The 17,405-nt window shown below is 36.1% G+C and overlaps 1 protein-coding gene and 1 pseudogene across 2 annotated transcripts in view; one reads left to right on the top strand and one right to left on the bottom strand.

Annotated features, from left to right (window-relative positions):
• The window catches only part of Frs2 (fibroblast growth factor receptor substrate 2), a 124,271-nt gene that overhangs the window by 60,620 nt on the left and 46,246 nt on the right, over positions 1–17,405 (top strand). For both annotated transcript variants that reach the window (XM_087192490.1, XM_004845061.4), the window contains exons 2-3: positions 5,400–5,496; positions 6,548–6,588. The gene's annotated coding sequence lies outside the window, so the exon portion shown is untranslated. The remainder of the gene's footprint in view (positions 1–5,399; positions 5,497–6,547; positions 6,589–17,405) is intronic.
• LOC101726735 (large ribosomal subunit protein eL22 pseudogene) lies at positions 1,500–1,978 on the bottom strand (annotated as a pseudogene).

The raw sequence follows: 17,405 nt of genomic DNA on the forward strand, positions 1-17,405 counted from the left end.
CTGTTAAATATGAACTAAAGTCCCTCATTAGTGTCATTTGATAATGTTAGGAACTAAGATACTCCATGCAAGAGGATTTTACTGGAAGAGGAAATCAGGAATCATAACTAATAATTTTATTGTGAATTTTAAAAAATTAATGGAATACTTTATGTACAATTTAAGTATATATGTATGTGTATATAAAGAAAGGGATAGAAATGTTCAAAGAAACTATTTTGGTAAAAACTATATACCCATTCTTACCTTTTTTCTTTCTTGACTTTTCTGTGGGTATGAAATAGCAGTCAGTCATTGAGAATGATTCCAGTTAATCATTGCAAATGAAAACTAAGGAGTTTTTTGGTGGTTTGTTTGTTTTTGCCATGTTGGAGATGGAACCCCAGGCCTCACACATGCTAGGCAGGTGCTCTATCACTGAGCTACATACCCAGCTCTGAAAACCAAGGAGGCTGATTCATTCTTAATCAATTCCATCAAATCTAAGTGTCATATGTTCTTTGCATTCACCCATTAATGCCAGAGCTTTTTAAAATACATATAACCACATTGCCAGTCCTTTAAACCAGTTCTTGTCCTGTGCTCTTCCTTTCTTACTCCTGATCAGTTCTCTTAAATTTAAGTGTCATGTGTTCTTTGTATGCATCAGTTAATGTCCTAAGTTTCTTCTTAATGTATAACTGTGAACCTTTCCCCCTTTTGCCTTTATTATCTAAAGCAACTTTAGAAAAATGAAAAAATGTCATAAATGAGTAGCCTGGATTTACATGTTAGTCCTGTGGTGTAAATGTGGGATTTGTGACTAATAATTTTATCCCAGGTTACAGCAGATTATATAGTAAAAAAAAAAAAAACAGATGGAAGATTTTGAATCCTGGATCCATCTTTGTTGGGGATTTTAACTGTGTGTTTTCTTTAGCTTTGACATAGGGGAGTTCTGAAAATTAAGTAAGCCTAATGTATATATTTGGCACTCAGAGAAGTTGTTCAATAAAGTTTTTTTTTGTACCGGGAATCGAACTCGGGTCCTTTCGCTTGCCCAGCAGGTGGCAAAACCACTGAGCTAAATCCCTGGCCCTTTTTTTATTTTTTTGAGACAAGTTCTCACTATTAATTCAGGGTGGTCTTGAACTCACTATGTACCCCAGGCTGGCCTTGAATTCACAGTGATCCTGCCTTCAGGCATGCTCCCCCACGCCCAGCAATAACTTTAATATTGTTGAATCTGTTAAAGTCTGATTTTTAAGTGAGAGTATCTCTACTTAAAAATATTTGTGTTCTCTCTACTCTCTGTTCCTTCAAAAGTAGATTTTAAAATTAAATTTCATCATCCGATTCTTGGAACTCCTGCTGATTGTTTATTGTACTTTTGGATTTTGATGTATGTTTTATTTGAGACTGTCTTACTTTATAAAAGACTAGACTAGCCTTGAATCTGCAATCCTCCTGCCTCAGCCTACTGGTTGCTTGGATTACAGATGTATGATACCATATGGTGGTTTTGGTTTATTTTGGTTCCCAAGTTTTATTCAAGAACTCATAAAAAATATTCCAGACAAATGAGTTTTAATCCTCATCTTCCTCCTCCTCTTCATCCTGGTTAATCTGGAAGTAATGTAATTCGTAACTCTCTTTGCTGTTAGCAACTACGCTCAACCAGTCACGTAGATTATTCTTCTTCAAATATTTTTTGGTGAGATATTTCAAATACCTTTTAGAAAAAGGCACCTCGGAAGTCACGGTGATCTTGCTCTTGCTCCTTTCGATGGTGACCACCCCTCTACCGAGATTCCCGGCTTTGCCGTTCACCTTGATTCTGTCTTGGAGAAACTGCTTGAAATTGGCAGCATCCATGATTCCATCTTCTGCAGGATGTGTGCGGTCAAGGGTGAACTTCAGGACCTGCTTCTTTTTTTTGACCCCCTTTGCCACAAGCTTTTTCACGGGTGCCATGGAGGCCGAGGAATCAGAAAGGGGGTTTTGGTTTATTTTTATACCTTGGTTTATGTGAGAGTCATATAATAAGTGCTTTGTGAATTTTAAGGGAAAATAGATTGTTCAGATGAAAAGCATATGGATCTGTTAGCTTTTGAGCAATTCTAGAGAATTCTTGCCAGAACTAGTATCTTTGTTTTGGTTCTCAGAAACTATTAAATGCAATCACTGAGTCACACTTGCTGTTTTCTTTGTCCCTTGGTTTTCTCTCTGAAAATCCTGAAGTTTGTCAGCCACAGGATACTTAAAAGACAGAGTAGGTCTCAGACCCAGGGGAGTTTGTTTATTTAAAGAAAAATAATTAAGTTCAAACATCTCTACCATGTGATAGCAAATTTAGTCATGTTAAGAATTAATAGTTCGTGGGCCGGTGATTTAGCTCAGTGGCACCATGCCTGCCTCCCAAGTGGTCCTGGTACCAAAAAAAAAAAAAAAAAGAGTTAGAAGTTCTTTTGATTCTCTCTGGTGGTCATAGTACCTAAAGGTAACAGATAAATTTGAAGTAGCTGAACCTTTCCTATTACTTGGAACTTTATAATGTATTCACAAATAGAAATCCATAAAGTAGGAGAAAAGGGAATGTTGTTTATATTGGTAGTTGTTTTTTTTGTTGTTTTTTTGTTTGTTTTTGGTACCAAAATCAGGACCTTGCCCTTGCCAGGCATTGGCACTAGTTGTTGCTTTTTTTGTGTGTGTACCGGGGATCGAACTTGGGACTTTGGGCTTGTGAGGTAGGTACCGGAACCACTGAACTAAATCCCCGGCCCAGTTGTTGCTTTTTTTTTTTTTTTTTGGTACCAGGGATTGAACTCGGGTCCTTGTACTTGCATAGCAGGCAGCGAAACCACTGAGTTAAATCCCTGGCCCCAGTTGTTGTTTTTAATAAAACTTATTTACTGAAAATCTTTTACCAGTCTTTTCTAGAATTCTAGTACAAATAATTTATTTTTATTTTTATTTTTTGGTACTGAGGATCGAACTCGGGTCCTTGTGCTTGCATAGCAGGCGTCGAAACCACTAAGCTAAATCCCTCGCCCTAGTACAAATAATTTAAAGACAAAACAACCAATAAACAAAACAGCTACACCATCTTCATAGGATAGTTTCATTAATTCTTTAAAGTTGAGAGCATAGAATCATTTTATTTTATTTTTTGGTACCGGAAATCGAACTTGGGATCTTGCACTTGCAAGGCAGGCAGCGAAACCACTGAGCTAAATCCCTGCCCCATAGAATCTTTTAAAAGGAACAGTGTAGCTCTATAGATGTTTAGACAGAAAGATCTGAAAATTGATGGCGATGTGTTTGCTTACCCCATTAACTTTACAACTTATTTTTTCCTCGTATAGTCTCTGCCAGATAAGGAAAACTAAGGCAGATATTTTGGGCTTGCCTGTGGTACCAGGGGAGATCTCCAAATGAGATGACTTCTAAAGCCAAATCCTAAAGGAAGATGAGGAATAAGCCAAAGAGACGTCTAGTGTTCCAGGCAAAGGAAAACACAAGTTCGGAGGCCCTGAGAATGGGTTTGGTATTTAGAGAAAGGAAAGGAGCCAGTATAGCTGGAATGGAATGAATGGGAAAGAGAATGGTATGGTCGGAGAAGTAGGGAGGGGGTTATCAGATTATGTTTCTTATGGGCCATTGTAAAGGTTTTGGCTTTTAAATTAGTGAGATGGACTCCATTAGAGCATTTGTTCAAAAGAGTGACCTGATCTTTCTCTTTGCTTTTGTGTTTGTTTGTGGTACTGGGGATTGAATCCAGGGCCTTCACACTAAGCTATATACACAACCCTTTTAATTTTTTTTTTTAATTTTGAGACAGGGTCTCACTAAGGTGATAAATTGCCCAGGCAGGGTTTGAATTTATTATACCCCTGCCTCAGCCTTCCAGAGTGCTGGGATTACAGGTGTGCACCACCACGCCCAGTCTGACTTCTTTTGAAAATGATTAGTCTGACTGATTTGTTGAGGTGAACATGGCAGAGGCCAGGCGATTAAACAGGCAACTATTATAGTAATGCAAATGCAAAATAAGGTGGTATGGATCATAGTGATAAAGAGTGGAAATGGTTAAAAGTGTTGCTACCATGTATCTTTCAAAACTGGAGTTGTAAAATGAACAATAGTGATGAGTTTACTTGATCCTTTCTTTTGTTTTTTTTTTTTTTTACTTAATCCATTTTTGTTTTTGTTTTTTGGTTTTTGGTTTTTTTTTGGTTATGAGGATCGAACTCGGGACCTTGTGCTTACGCGGCAGGTGCCGGAACACTGAGCTAAATTCCCAGCCCCACTTAATCCATTTTTAACGGTAAAATTAATCATTGAATTCAAGGTTTGGTTTGGTTTGGTCTGGTCTGGTTTTGCAGTATTGGAGATTGAACTCAGGGCCTACTGCCTGGTAGGCAAGCACTCTACCACTGAGCTACATCCTCTCTGCCCCTCACCTTGCTGCTTCCCCCTTCAGACAAGCTCCCCAAGTGTTACTAGACTGGCCTTGAATTGGGGTCCTCCTGCCTCCCAAACAGCTGGGATTATAGTTGTGCCACTACAGCACTGGCTCTCTGGGTTCAAATTTTGTTAGCCTGATCCATCTGTTGTTTCTCTTTTTCCAATGGTTTTAGCAACCACTGATTATTTTCTATATTCATTATTAGGGGTGACAAAATGGTGATTTTTGTAATCCCATCATTCCTTTCATTTTTATTATTTTGAATCCTATAAGGAAGACATCTCATTAACTGACTGCTTGATTACTTGGTGATATCTTTTATATGAAGTTTGTTGTCCTAGCAGTTTCTGTGAAAGAAGTGCCATCTTCAGGCTTGCTATTTTAAAATTCTGAAAGGTTAAATATTATGTCAACTAAGTTAATTCATCAGTTTATTCATTCTTTCCGTGAATATTTACTGAGCACTTCTGGTATGACAGTCATTATTTTAGGTTCTTAAAATATCAATAAGTAAAACTGACAAAACTTTCTGGGTTTTTATTCTAGGTAATGGGTAAATAGACAATAAATAAAGTAAGTAAACAGTTTATGATGTTCACATGTGTGATTTTAGGGCTCCCAATCTACACTTTTCCTTTTCCCCCTTTTTTTCTTGTTCCAGTGTGTAAATAATACTCAGGAATTGTGAGGCCCAGCTGGGTGAAAGGCATCAGTGGCCAGAGCATTTTGCTCCCATGGGACAATAGCCAATTTTCTAAACTTCCCACTTCACCCTCGGCCCTGTTTGTAATATTTTCTTGTTTTGTTTTGTTTTGTTTTTATTAAAAGATTGCTCAAGAATTATTTTTATGGTTGTCTGGTAACTACAAATTAGGTAATTGTCCTTAAAAATTGTAATTTTTTGGTTATATATACAAGAGTCTCATTTTTAATAACTGTACCTTTGTTTCAGAAATGGCCATTAAGAAGTAGATGTCCAGATGCAAAGGGTTTTGAAACAGTCCATTTGTCGTAAAGTAAGATGCAGCTGTGGCTTTTCAACCAGATTAGTAAGTGTAACCAAATCTTTTAACTATAATTTTATCTGTTGTTTTGGAGAACATATAATAAAAATACGGTGGATATTAGAAAAGTGTCACCTTATATTTTTTAGTTTGTAGTTCAAATTCTAGAGTACAGCAATAGAATGTATGTCTGTACTGTACCTTTTTAGGAATCTTGAAGATAGTAATAGTAAATCACAGATACAGAGAAAATACCACTATCCGAATATTGCTACTCTTACAATTTTGTAGGCTGGGCGTGGTGGCGCATGCCTGTAATCCCAGCACTTGGGAGGCTGAGGAAGGAGGATCATGGTGAATTCAAGGTCAGCCTGGACTACATAGCAAGACCCTATCTGGAAAAATTTTTTTTTAATATATATTTTTTCTTCAGTCCTTGTTCTACGTATTTTAAATTTTGATCATATTTTGTACAGTATGCTTCTTACATATCTTTTTAAAATTAAATTTGTTTCAGATGCTTCTTCCTGGAATTAGAAATATGCCCTTTATTATGGGATTTCTTATTGGGATGATAAAAATATTCTGGAATTAGATGGTGGTAATGGTTACAAAACTTTGTGCATACATTAAAAACTTATGTTGAAATGGGTGACTTTTATGATGTGTGAATTATATCTTTTAAAAAATCAGCCTTGCCGAGGATTTAGCTCAGTGGTTCTGCCACCTGCCTGGCAAGCTTAAGGACCTGAGTTTGATCCCCGGTACTAATAAATAAATAAATAGCCTTTAGAATATGATCTTGGACAGTAAAATTCACTTAAGTTACTGACATTTTAGAATATGAAGATGTGTCACACATTATTATATATCTAGCAAAAACGAATTGATGTTTAGTCCATAGAATAGTCTTTTAGTAATAAAAATAATGAATTTCATGAGTTTTTTTATTAAAATACTTTTATTAGAGATCTGATGTTTCTTAAGCTTTGGTAGTAGCAATTTTGAATATACTAAGTAAGCAGTTTATAACTTATTTTTAAGAGACTGTTTTGAAACTAACATCTCAACTTTTCTACCTGAAATTTTTTTTTAGGAACAAAATTATATCTTTTTCTCAGAAGAGAATTCCACAAGGTGAGAAATTGTTAATATAGTCATTAAACAAATGTAGTTGAATCCAGGCTTAGTAGCTCATGATTGTTTTATCCTGTTCCCCATATTTATGATGTATCTTTTTTGGATTATTATAAGATTCTCATAAATTTATTACTCTCTCTTTTACTACTTTTTGCTAGCAAGACAGAAGTCTCGTTTGAAGTTAGAATTAAGAGTTTGGTAAAAGTAGTCATCTCTGAAACTCTTGTATTGCTTATTCCTAGCTCCTTGAGAGTAGTTTTATCTCTTTTGGGAAAAAAAGTTCTTTTTCGTTGAAGTTCAGTAGATATTGCCTAAGTGATTTCAGGGAGTAGAGGACTCTTAAAGTTCTCTGGGGAAACTGTGTAAGTCCTATGCTTAGTTTGACAAGTAGATTGCTTTCTACCAGATAGATTACTATATAAAACATTATACTGTAGGCTGGGGATTTAGCTCAGTGGTTCTGCTGCCCGGCTCGCAACCATAAGGTCCCGAGTTCGATCCCCAATACCAAAAAAACCCCCCCAAAAACAAAAAAACACATTATACTATATAAACATTAAACTATAAAAAACATCTAATGTATATTTTTTAAAATTCCTGAATGATCACCTTTTAGTGGGTTTTGTTATCATTAATCAGTTAACATTCTTTAGACTTCTGATGTATGAAATGTTCAAGTGGATAGATATTAAAATCTTTTTATTGGTTTGTTTTCTTTGTGCTAAGAGCTTGAAATCAATTGTTCGGAAGCTAAAGCTGCCAAAGAAGTTACTTTGGTTACATTTTCTCAGGAACTATTTGGAGTAGGTTGTAGTGATCATTTGCTATGTTAATACAACTTGTCAGCCGAAAATGCTTTTAAAGCATTTCAGATCAGCAATTCTATTTCTTATTTATTCACCTTTTTCAGTATTACATGTTTTGAGGAGTACATGTACTCTTAAATACTCTTGCCTTTTTGAAACCACTGTAGTTTTAGTTAATCGAGTCAGTTTTTATCCTGGTATTGGAAACAAAGGGTTAAAATGAAGAGACCCACTAACTGAAGAGGAAAAGGGAAAAACAAATACAAAGATTGTTCCTTTCCACATTCCTTTTCCCTATTTTTTTCTTCTATTTTTAGGAGCTTGAGGAAGGAAGTCCTGGACCTTTGTGTGGTACTATCCAATCCCCTGCTCAAAGGCAGTGAAGTCAGGCAGTACTTTAGAAGAAACCCAGACTCTCCTTTTCTGGGACCACAGTACTGAAAGCAAAAACAGACACTTCAAAAGGTTTAATCTCCACAAATTTAGTCTATTACATCTTAATATGTCACATTTTGACACATGAAATTTAAATCTATATCTACATTAATACAATGCAAAATACATACAATAAAGATGGATCATAGAGTTTGATACTATTAGGGCTCAACTGTAAAGTGTTTGATACGTATTTATACAGTAGTGGGGATTGAACTCAGGACCCTCACACTGAGCAACATCACCAGCCCCTTATTTTTTATTTTGAGACAGGTTCTCACCAAGTTGTTTAATTGCCCTGGCTAGGCTCAAATTTGTGATCCTCTCAGCCTCCCAGTGTTGAGATTACAGTCAGGCATCACCATGCCCAGCTTGATGACCTTTAAATGTTTGGTGTGTATTCTTTTGTTAGTGTCTTATAAAGGGTTATATTATGTGTCTATGTTTTAATTTATATTAAAAAATGAGAGAAAGAGAAATATGTCACCCTACCATATCTAATATAATGTAAGAAACCCACAGATAATTAAGTATTGTTCTTTTTTTAATTTTTATGTTTTGGTACTGGGGATTGAACTTGGGACCTTGCACTTGCGAGGCAGGCAGCGGCACCACTGAGCTAAATCCCTGGCCCAGTATTGTTCTTTTTTTTAAAAAGTAGTATTCTTGACCATAACAAACCTTAGAATAAAATGATTTAAGACATATACCATATACAAAGGACATACACATTAGAACTTATTCTGATTTTTGATCTCTGTTCCACCTTTCTCCCCCTGCATTTCCCTCCAAGATCAGGCCACATTGCTGAGTGTTCATCTAGTTTACTTTGTCTAACTAATACACTGTACTCCATATTGATGTTTATGAAAAATGAATCCATTAAATGTAAAATTTCTTCAATATGTAAAGCACCTAAAATGGATATTTAGGAAAAGGCCATTTTGTGCTTCTTTCTTTCTTTTTTTTTTTTTTTTTTTTTTTTGGTACCAGGGATCGAACTCGGGTCCTTGCGCTTGCGCAGCAGGCGGCGAAACTACTGAGCTAAATCCCTGGCCCTATGTGCTTATTTCTTTATATTAGTCCAAGGACTTTTTTCTATCAGAGATTTTGAGCTTATTTTTTCTTTATATTAGAATTAAAGTTAAAAGAATATAATTTAGATGCTGTGGATGTTTAGAGGAAGAAATACAAACATCTGTTCAGGAGGCTTCCTATCTTGGTCTGTTAAGAGTTGTCAAAGAAAAGGATGGTAGAGCCTTATAAAAACATGTATTTTTCTTCTGGAAATTGTGTCAGAATGTATTATCTCACTAAAGCTTAATAGTTAAATTGGCTGATGCCAAGAGAAAAGGTAATGCCAATAATATGAAACCATGTCATTATCTGTCACAAATTAATTTCTGTAGTGTGTTATATTTAAACATTAATCTTCTCTTCTAATTCCACAAAGCAGAACTGTCTTCTGTGAAACCCCTTTGCTGAATGAAATATACAGTAAGAATTGAATAATAACCAGTACAAGTGCCAGGCTCTGTATGTGGGATGCAGAGACACTACAGTGGTACCTTGGTTCATGAATGCTTTTGTTTGCAAACAATTTGGTTCACAAACAGAAGCATTTGGCAAAATTTTGTTTTTGTTTGCAAACTCAGACATGACCGTGGCCATCTTTTCCAAAATCCTAGAACAAATTAAGTTTGTGAACTATTTCATCTATAGTAGTGCAGTATCAGGAGGAGCAACTTCTCTTTAAGCTCCTAACTAGAAATTGACAGAGTGGGAACTTGTGATTTGTCTTGTTTTGTTTTGTGACAGGGTCTTACTATGTAGTTCAGGCTGGCCTTGAACTCGTGATGATCCTCCTGCCTCAGCCTCCTGAGTGCTGAGATTATAGGAATGCGCCACCATGCCTGGCAAGGTTGAGGTTTTTTGAAAGAAGTTATTTATATGTCAGCACTCGAGGATTTATAAGAATTTTGTGAGAAGAACAAAAACTCCTGAAGTTGATACTAAACAGTTTAGAGAATTAAAAAATTAAATATCAAGTAATGTAAAGACACTTTGTCCGATGTGTTTTTGAATCTTTTGTGTATAGCACAGTATTGTCACACTGATGTGTTAGCACACTGCATAAGCAAAACTGATAGTTTTCCCATCTTACAAATAGCAAACCAGGAGTAGAATTGATTTTTAGGTTTCATTTTTGTTTTTGTTTTTTTTTACTAATTTATACTGCCACTCTGTCAACTGATCCTTTGCTCTGTTGTACAGAAGATGTAATTGCTAGGTTAGTTTTGAGAGAAGTGTTTCTAACCAGGAAGAACCTCATGGCTTGAGAAATTTAAACACTTATACAGGCAAAAATATAAACAATAAATAATATAGGTGACAATCACTAAACCTTAAGGTTCATTAAAGCAGTATTTATTAAATTGATATAGATTTGGTCTAGTTCTGTTGCACAGAAAAGTCTTTTCATAAATACATCCAATTTAGGATGAATAACATAAGCTTGGATATATTTAGGGCAGAGCATATCAGTTAATTTTCTTTCATGTGTCTCATTTTGGCAGATGGGACATTAAAATCCTTATGTGGATATAGAATGAGTAATTAGACTTCATATTTCAGAATGTAGTTAATTTTATCCCCTTAAATTATTTGTTTATAGTGTGAAAATCAGGTACTGGATTTTAAACCTGTATCTTTTATCTTGAGAGGCTTAATTTGGTTCAGACTCAATTACAGGGAGAGGTCAAGATTGGTTTTGAGTAATTTAGTGTTGTGTTAGGTCATGCTAGATCTACAGGGTCTTCAAATAAATTACCCTGTTTGATTTGAGCCTGGGGATAGGTTGTGAGAAATTTCACATGTAGCTGATAAAATAAAGGAATGCTGATTGACTGATTGATAGTCCATTTAATACCTTGGAGTATGGGACTCTGGAGTGTGGTTTTTTTGTTGTTATTACTGGTGGTGTGGTAACGATGCTGGGATTGAACCCAGGGCCTTGTATGCTGCAGAAGCATTCTACCACTGAGCTACACCCCCAGTCCCTAGCAGCGTTTTTTATTTTCAAAGAAAAGATTATGATATTTAAAAGACACAGGTCTTCTGACTCTGATCTCTTACTATACATTACACTTTCAGTTATTATAGTTCAATTTAGCTGAATTTAAATTTTATCCATAAAAATGTGGATCGTTTTAATGTTTTGTAAATGAATACAGTTATTTTAGTTAGCTTTTTATTTTATATTCTACTCTTAGAGTTCCATATGTGCTGGTTTGATTTTATTTTTTCAACTACTTGATTTTGGATTAAAGAAAAACAAAAACCTCCAAAACTCAGAATAGGTTGAGACTTCACACAAATTGCTGCCACAGAACAAAAGTGCTGATCAAGTTAAATCAACCCCTGTAATGTGTATTGAAAGGAAAACCTCTCTTCTCTACCCCAATTTGAAGAACAAGCATTTTCCCTGCCAAGAAGGACTGACTTTAAATGGACCAGCTGTCCATATTAGGAACATAGGGTTGCTAAGGTGACCATGGCTGTTTGGGGAAGAATGCAGCTGAGAGGGCAAGTTCTTGATGTGTGAGCTGAGGGAAAGAATGTGGTGTGATTGCGCATCATTCCTCCTAATCACATGCTCTCAAAGTGCTGTGTGGGCAGGGTGTAGAAACTACAAGTCTAAATGGAGCTTGTGTGTGCTTAAGGTCATTGTTTTACTGTGAAGCAGGGTTTACAAGGAAACTGCCCACCTTGTATGTATGTGTGTGTTGGGAGCGAAAGGAGGGGAGGCCATTTTGATGCTGGATGAAATGAGTTATTTTGTGTGATGGCGTTGTTATTTTAAAAAGTGTTTGAAATAAGTGTTTTTCTCACTCATTTTCAGTCATAAATACAGTGTTAATAGTTCAAGTAAGTGATTTTTCTTGATATTTCTTTGACACTTTTTTTTCCCTCTCAGTATCGGGGATCAAACTCAGGACTTTACACTTGCCAGGCAGGCGCGGCTTCACTGAGCAGCATCTCTGGCCCTCTTGGGCACTTTAATTCCAGAATTATTTAGAAAGTCCTAAAACATGTTGTCTGCTCTGTTTATTACCTTTTTTAATTTTTAATTTTAAAAAATATTTCCCAGGTATATTAGTGTGCACCTGTAATCCCAGCTCCAGGAGGCTAAGGCAAGAGACTCAGGGTCACAAGTTCTAGCCCACTATTGGCAACCTAGCAGTTTAGGAAAACCCTGTCTCAAAATAAGAAAAAATAAAATTAAAAAGGGCTGGGGATGTAGCTCAGTGTGTAGGCCTTGTGTAATAAATAAATAATAAATAATAATAAATTTTTTTTTCTTGAAGGAAGGTCTCATCTCAGACAGGCCTTGAACTCACTTTGTAGCCAGGCTGGCCTTGAACTTGTGACAATCCTCCTGCCTCTGTCTCCCAAATGCTGGGATTACAGGTGTGCATCACCTCACCTGGCTAATTATTATTATTATTATTATTATTATTATTATTTTGGTACTGGGGATTAAACTCAGGTCCTTGAGTTTATGAGACAGGAGGCAGAACCACTGAGCTAAATCCCCAGCCCTTCCTGGCTAATTATTATTATTATTATTATTATTATTATTATTTTTTTTTTTTTTTGGTACCAGGGATCAAACTCAGGACCTTCCACTTGCAAGGCAAGCAGCAGCACCACTGAGCTAAAACCCCGCCCCTGGCTTATTAGTTTTGAGAAATAGGACCTCACTCTGTTGCCCAGGCTTGCCCTGAATTCCTGGGCTCAAGTGATCTTTTTTCAGCCTGTCTAGTAACTGGGACCATAGTCACAAGCCATTACCCCTGGCTAGGTAGCTCTTAATACATTGTTTCTTCCCTGAATCATCCAACATAGGTTCTGGCATTGTGTCTGCCAAGTAAGTAGCCCATCTGATAAAACATAATGATTCAAGGACAGTGGGAGGGGTCACATTAACATCCCACTTACCTGAACACTATTTGGATTCTACCAAGAGCATCATTGCTAATACTTTAAGATTTAGATAAAGGCATTGATATAGACAATTACTGAAACTTGTTTTGTTTGTTAATATTGTCTCCAAACTTTTACAGTCACGTGCTGATTTTATTTTATTTTGGTACCGGGGATCAAACTTGGGACCTTACACTTGCGAGGCAGGCAGCAGAACCACTGAGCTAAATCCCTGGCCCGCTGATTTTAAATGCAGGCCAGCCTAAGCTACATAGTGAGACCTTGTCTCAGAAAAGCAGAAAAAAACCCACCCACAAACAAACTAAAAAAGCAGGCACAAATATGTAATGTTTAAGATCTGAAGTAATTAGAATACTGACAGTCCCATGTTCGCATTGTATTATTTTTTTCTTCACCAGATAATTTAGTGGCTTTGACAAGATCACTGTTTAATTTTATAATTATAAAATAAGGAGAAGGGGGAGGTATCATGTACAGGTGTAGGTTCCCTATGGTGAATGTTATCATTGTATATGTCAAGGGTGTGCCAACAGATGTTTTGCTATTAAAAAATGATTCAGGGGCCAGGTATTTAGCTCAGTGGTTCTGTCGCCTGCTTTGCAAGCGCAAGGTCCTGAGTTCGATCCCTGGTACCAAAAAAAAGAAAGAAAGAAAAAATGATTCAAAAAATAAGAAAATTTAAAGAATTAAAATTTGAAAGATTCAGTTGATTATTTGAGATTTCTCCTGTAGACCTTGATAACATTCTCTGTAACTTGCTCACTCCCTGCCCTGCCCTTGTGTATAATAGCAAAATGTACACAGTTTGTATAGCAATAGTCCTTAATTTTAATACAGTTAAGTATATGTGGGTTTGTGTGTGTGTGTGTGTGTGTGTGTGTGTGTGTGTGTGAAACTGGGGATCGAACTCAGAACTCATGACCTTGCGTGGTTTTTCTTTATAGTTTAAGAAATTTTTTCTTAACCAGAAATCATAAAGATATCCTTCCTTACATTAAAAGCATTATTGTTTTGTCTTTCATATTTAATACTTAAATATTTTTCAGTGCTTGATTTTTTTTTTTTTTTTTTTGAGAGTGAGATGTAAGGAATACAACTTCATTTTTTCCCCACATGGCCAATTGTTTATCCTAGCTCTATCTGTTGAAATAAGCCTTCATTTCCTCTCTGATCTGGTCCCTACTATTGTAAATCAACTTTATATATAAAGTGTTTTTTCTGTACTCTCTGTACTCATGACCTGTTTGTCTATCCTTGAACCATTACTTATCTTAGATTTTTTTTTTTTGGTACCAGGGATCGAACTTGGGACCTTGCACTTGCAAGGCAGGCGGCGGCACCACTGAGCTAAATCCCTGGCCCCTACCTTAGATATTTTAATATATTCAGTTTTGTTTCTTGTCTAGTTCTTGATCACAACAGAAATTTCTTTCAAATTTCACCATTAAGAATGATGTTTGTAGGCTTTTTGCTTTTTAAAAGATGTCTTTTATGAAGTTAAGGGAGTTTCTTTCTATTCTTTGCTTGTTAGGCATTTTGTTTGTTGTTTAAACATAAATGGAAATTGAATTACAATCATACTTTCCTAAAACTAGAGACGATCCAACTTTTTTTTTTGGTACAGGGATGGAACCCTGGACCTTGAGCTTTTGAGGCAGGCATTGGAACCACTGAGCTAAATTCCCCAGCCTTCCAACTTTTTTTCTTATCTTATATGAAAAGTTGTATTGATTTGTAAATGAGGATAACCATGCATTCCTGGGATAACTGATTTGGCTTGCTTACATTTTTAGAATCTTTACATCTATTTTATGAGTTAGCATACTGGCTTGTAATTTTCTTTCCTCGTGTTACCCTGCTTGATTTTTTTAAATTTATTTTTTACTGAGGTAAAAAAAATTATGATAAAATTTACCATCTTAACTATATCTTTAAGTGTGCAGTTGGTCCTTATTTATGCTTTTGATTTCTCATACAAGAGAAACAATGTGATATTTAAACATACATGTCTGGTTTACTTTTTTTTTGGTACCGGGGATTGAACTCAGGACCTTGCGCTTGCAAGGCAGGCTACACTTCCGAGGCAGGCAGTGGCACCACTGAGCTAAATCTCTGGCCCTGATTTACTTTTTATATGTTTAAGGTAAAATAAAATATTGAAGATATATGATGTATATATGTATGTATGTAGAAGCTGGAGATGGATCACAGAGCCTCACACAGGCTAGCACATGCTTTCCCGCTGCCCCTGAGCTACACTACCAGCCCTATGTGTTTTTGTTTCCCGTTCTAACCAACTGTCTTCAGATGAATTTTAAATTGGAGAAAGATAGATTCTGCTATACTTCCTTAGTATCTGTGCTGATGGAAACAGTGGTGCCTCCTTCACCTAGGAAGCCTTTTCATAGGATAGATAGCAGCAAGGGGAGGGGAAAAGGTAATTATAATCGGGTATTCTGAGTAAGGGTGAAAAAAAAGTTGTGCCATTCATCTCAACCGTTTCATACACATGATTAATAAGTGCTTGAGGGTTGAGGGAGCGACATCATAGTACATCTTTGCCTTGCAAATTGTTAGGAGTGGACTATCTGAACAAATGTGTGAAGGTATAATAGCATAACTACATTTAATATGAAAATTAGAAAAAATACTTTTAGGATTCTTTGCCATTGATTTCCAATTTCATTGTACTATGACCTGATAATATGCATGAAATCATTTCAATTCCTTTCTATTTACTTAAGCATGTTCTGTGAGCTAGTTTGCGATCTCTTTTAGAGAACATCCTGTGTCCAGCTGAGAAGGATGTATATTCTTTTTTTTTTTGGTACCAGGGATTGAACTCGGGACCTTGTGCTTGCAAGGCAGGTACCGGAACCACTGAGCTAAATCCCCGGCCCAAGAAGGATATATATTCTGATGTTGTGGAGTAGAACTCTGTAGACATCTACTGAGTCCATTTGTTCAAAAGTTTGGTTCAGTTCTAATACTTCATTGTTGATTTTTGATCTAGTTGATCTGTCTGTTTGTGATAATGGGATATTGAAGTCCCCCATTACAACTGTATTAGTGCTGTTGATTTTTCATGTCTGTTAATATTTGTTTTATATAGTTGTGTGCAGTGCTGTTTGGTGCATATGTATTATGATTGTTATCTCTTCCTCTTGGATTGTTCCCTTTACCAGGATGTAGTGACCTTCTTTGTCTCCCTTAATCAATTTTGTCTTGAAATCCACTTTATCTGCAAATAGACTAGCCACCTCTGCTTTTTTCCAGGTTCCTGTCACATGGAATATTGTTTTGAATCCCCTGACTTTCAGTCTATGAATTTCCTTTTTTTTTTTTTTCCCATTAACTTTATTGGTACATTTTAGGTATACAATACAGTTACATTCATCATTGGGATCTTGTACCATTACATGAGTCTCTTTTTTTTCCCCTTCCCTTGCCATCCCTTCACCCCCTCCACCCTTCCCTATTTGCGAAGACTGTGTATCCATTTTTTTTCCTCTTCTCATATTTTTTCCTTTCCCTTTTTTCCCTTCCCCTACCCCTCCCAATTCTCCTGCTCTTTTAGACCTTTTCTTCCTGTTACACAATATCAGTTATACATTTTTTAAATTACAATATTAAGATCTAGGAGACATTACCACAGATTTTACAGAATTTAAAAGGATATAGAAAGCATATTACAAAAATCTTTTTTGAAATAAATTTGACAACTTCTAAGAAGTAACTTAGAAGACAAATTAATGAAACTAACTCTGCAGGAAATATAAAATTTGAATAGCACCTATTAAAGAAAGTATATTCCTATCTTGAAAACCTACCTATATGACAACAGCAGGCTCATAAACATTTTAACTGATAAATTATATCAAACAATTAAAGGAGAAAAAAGAAGGAACACTTCTCCCCTCATTTTAGGAACTCAACATTTTGCTAATCCTAAAACTGGATAAAGATAATAGAGGAAAAAAGTATGAACATAGATAGAAATTTGTTTAACAAAACAAACTATTGGAAGTCAGATGTGGCAGGATGTAGAAAGTGATTTTGTTATAGGGATGGCAGTGTTGGTTCAGCATTGGAAGATCCACCCCCAAAAGTCATCATTTTGGGCCGGGGATTTAGCTCAGTGGTTTCGCCGCCTGCTACACAAGCGCAAGGACCTGAGTTCAATCCCCGGTACAAAAAAAAAAGTAATCATTTTAACAGAGGAAAGGAGAAAGCCATATGATCCTGTCACTAGTTGGAGAAAGAGTATTGGACTAAATTCTACAGCTGTTCATGGCAAAAGCTATCAGGAGACTAGAAGTAGAACAGAACCTTCTCAACACATCAAAGACATGTACTCCATACTTCCAACAAAAACTCCCTTTATGAATGGAGATGATACAATGCTTTCTCCTTAAAGTGGGGAACAAGGGCATATATGCCTACTCTTCATCTGTCCATTAGACTTTGAAACATAGGTCGAAACCAAAATAGTCTGGCAATAAAATGACACAACTAGGATAAGATTGGCATGGCAGAAGTAAAATCTTTATATGTAGATGAAATGAT

Source organism: Heterocephalus glaber, unplaced genomic scaffold (genome assembly GCF_053883595.1).
Source record: "Heterocephalus glaber isolate CG9 unplaced genomic scaffold, H.glaber_assembly_v1.0 deba00001571, whole genome shotgun sequence".
NCBI classification, from domain to species: Eukaryota; Metazoa; Chordata; class Mammalia; order Rodentia; family Bathyergidae; genus Heterocephalus; species Heterocephalus glaber.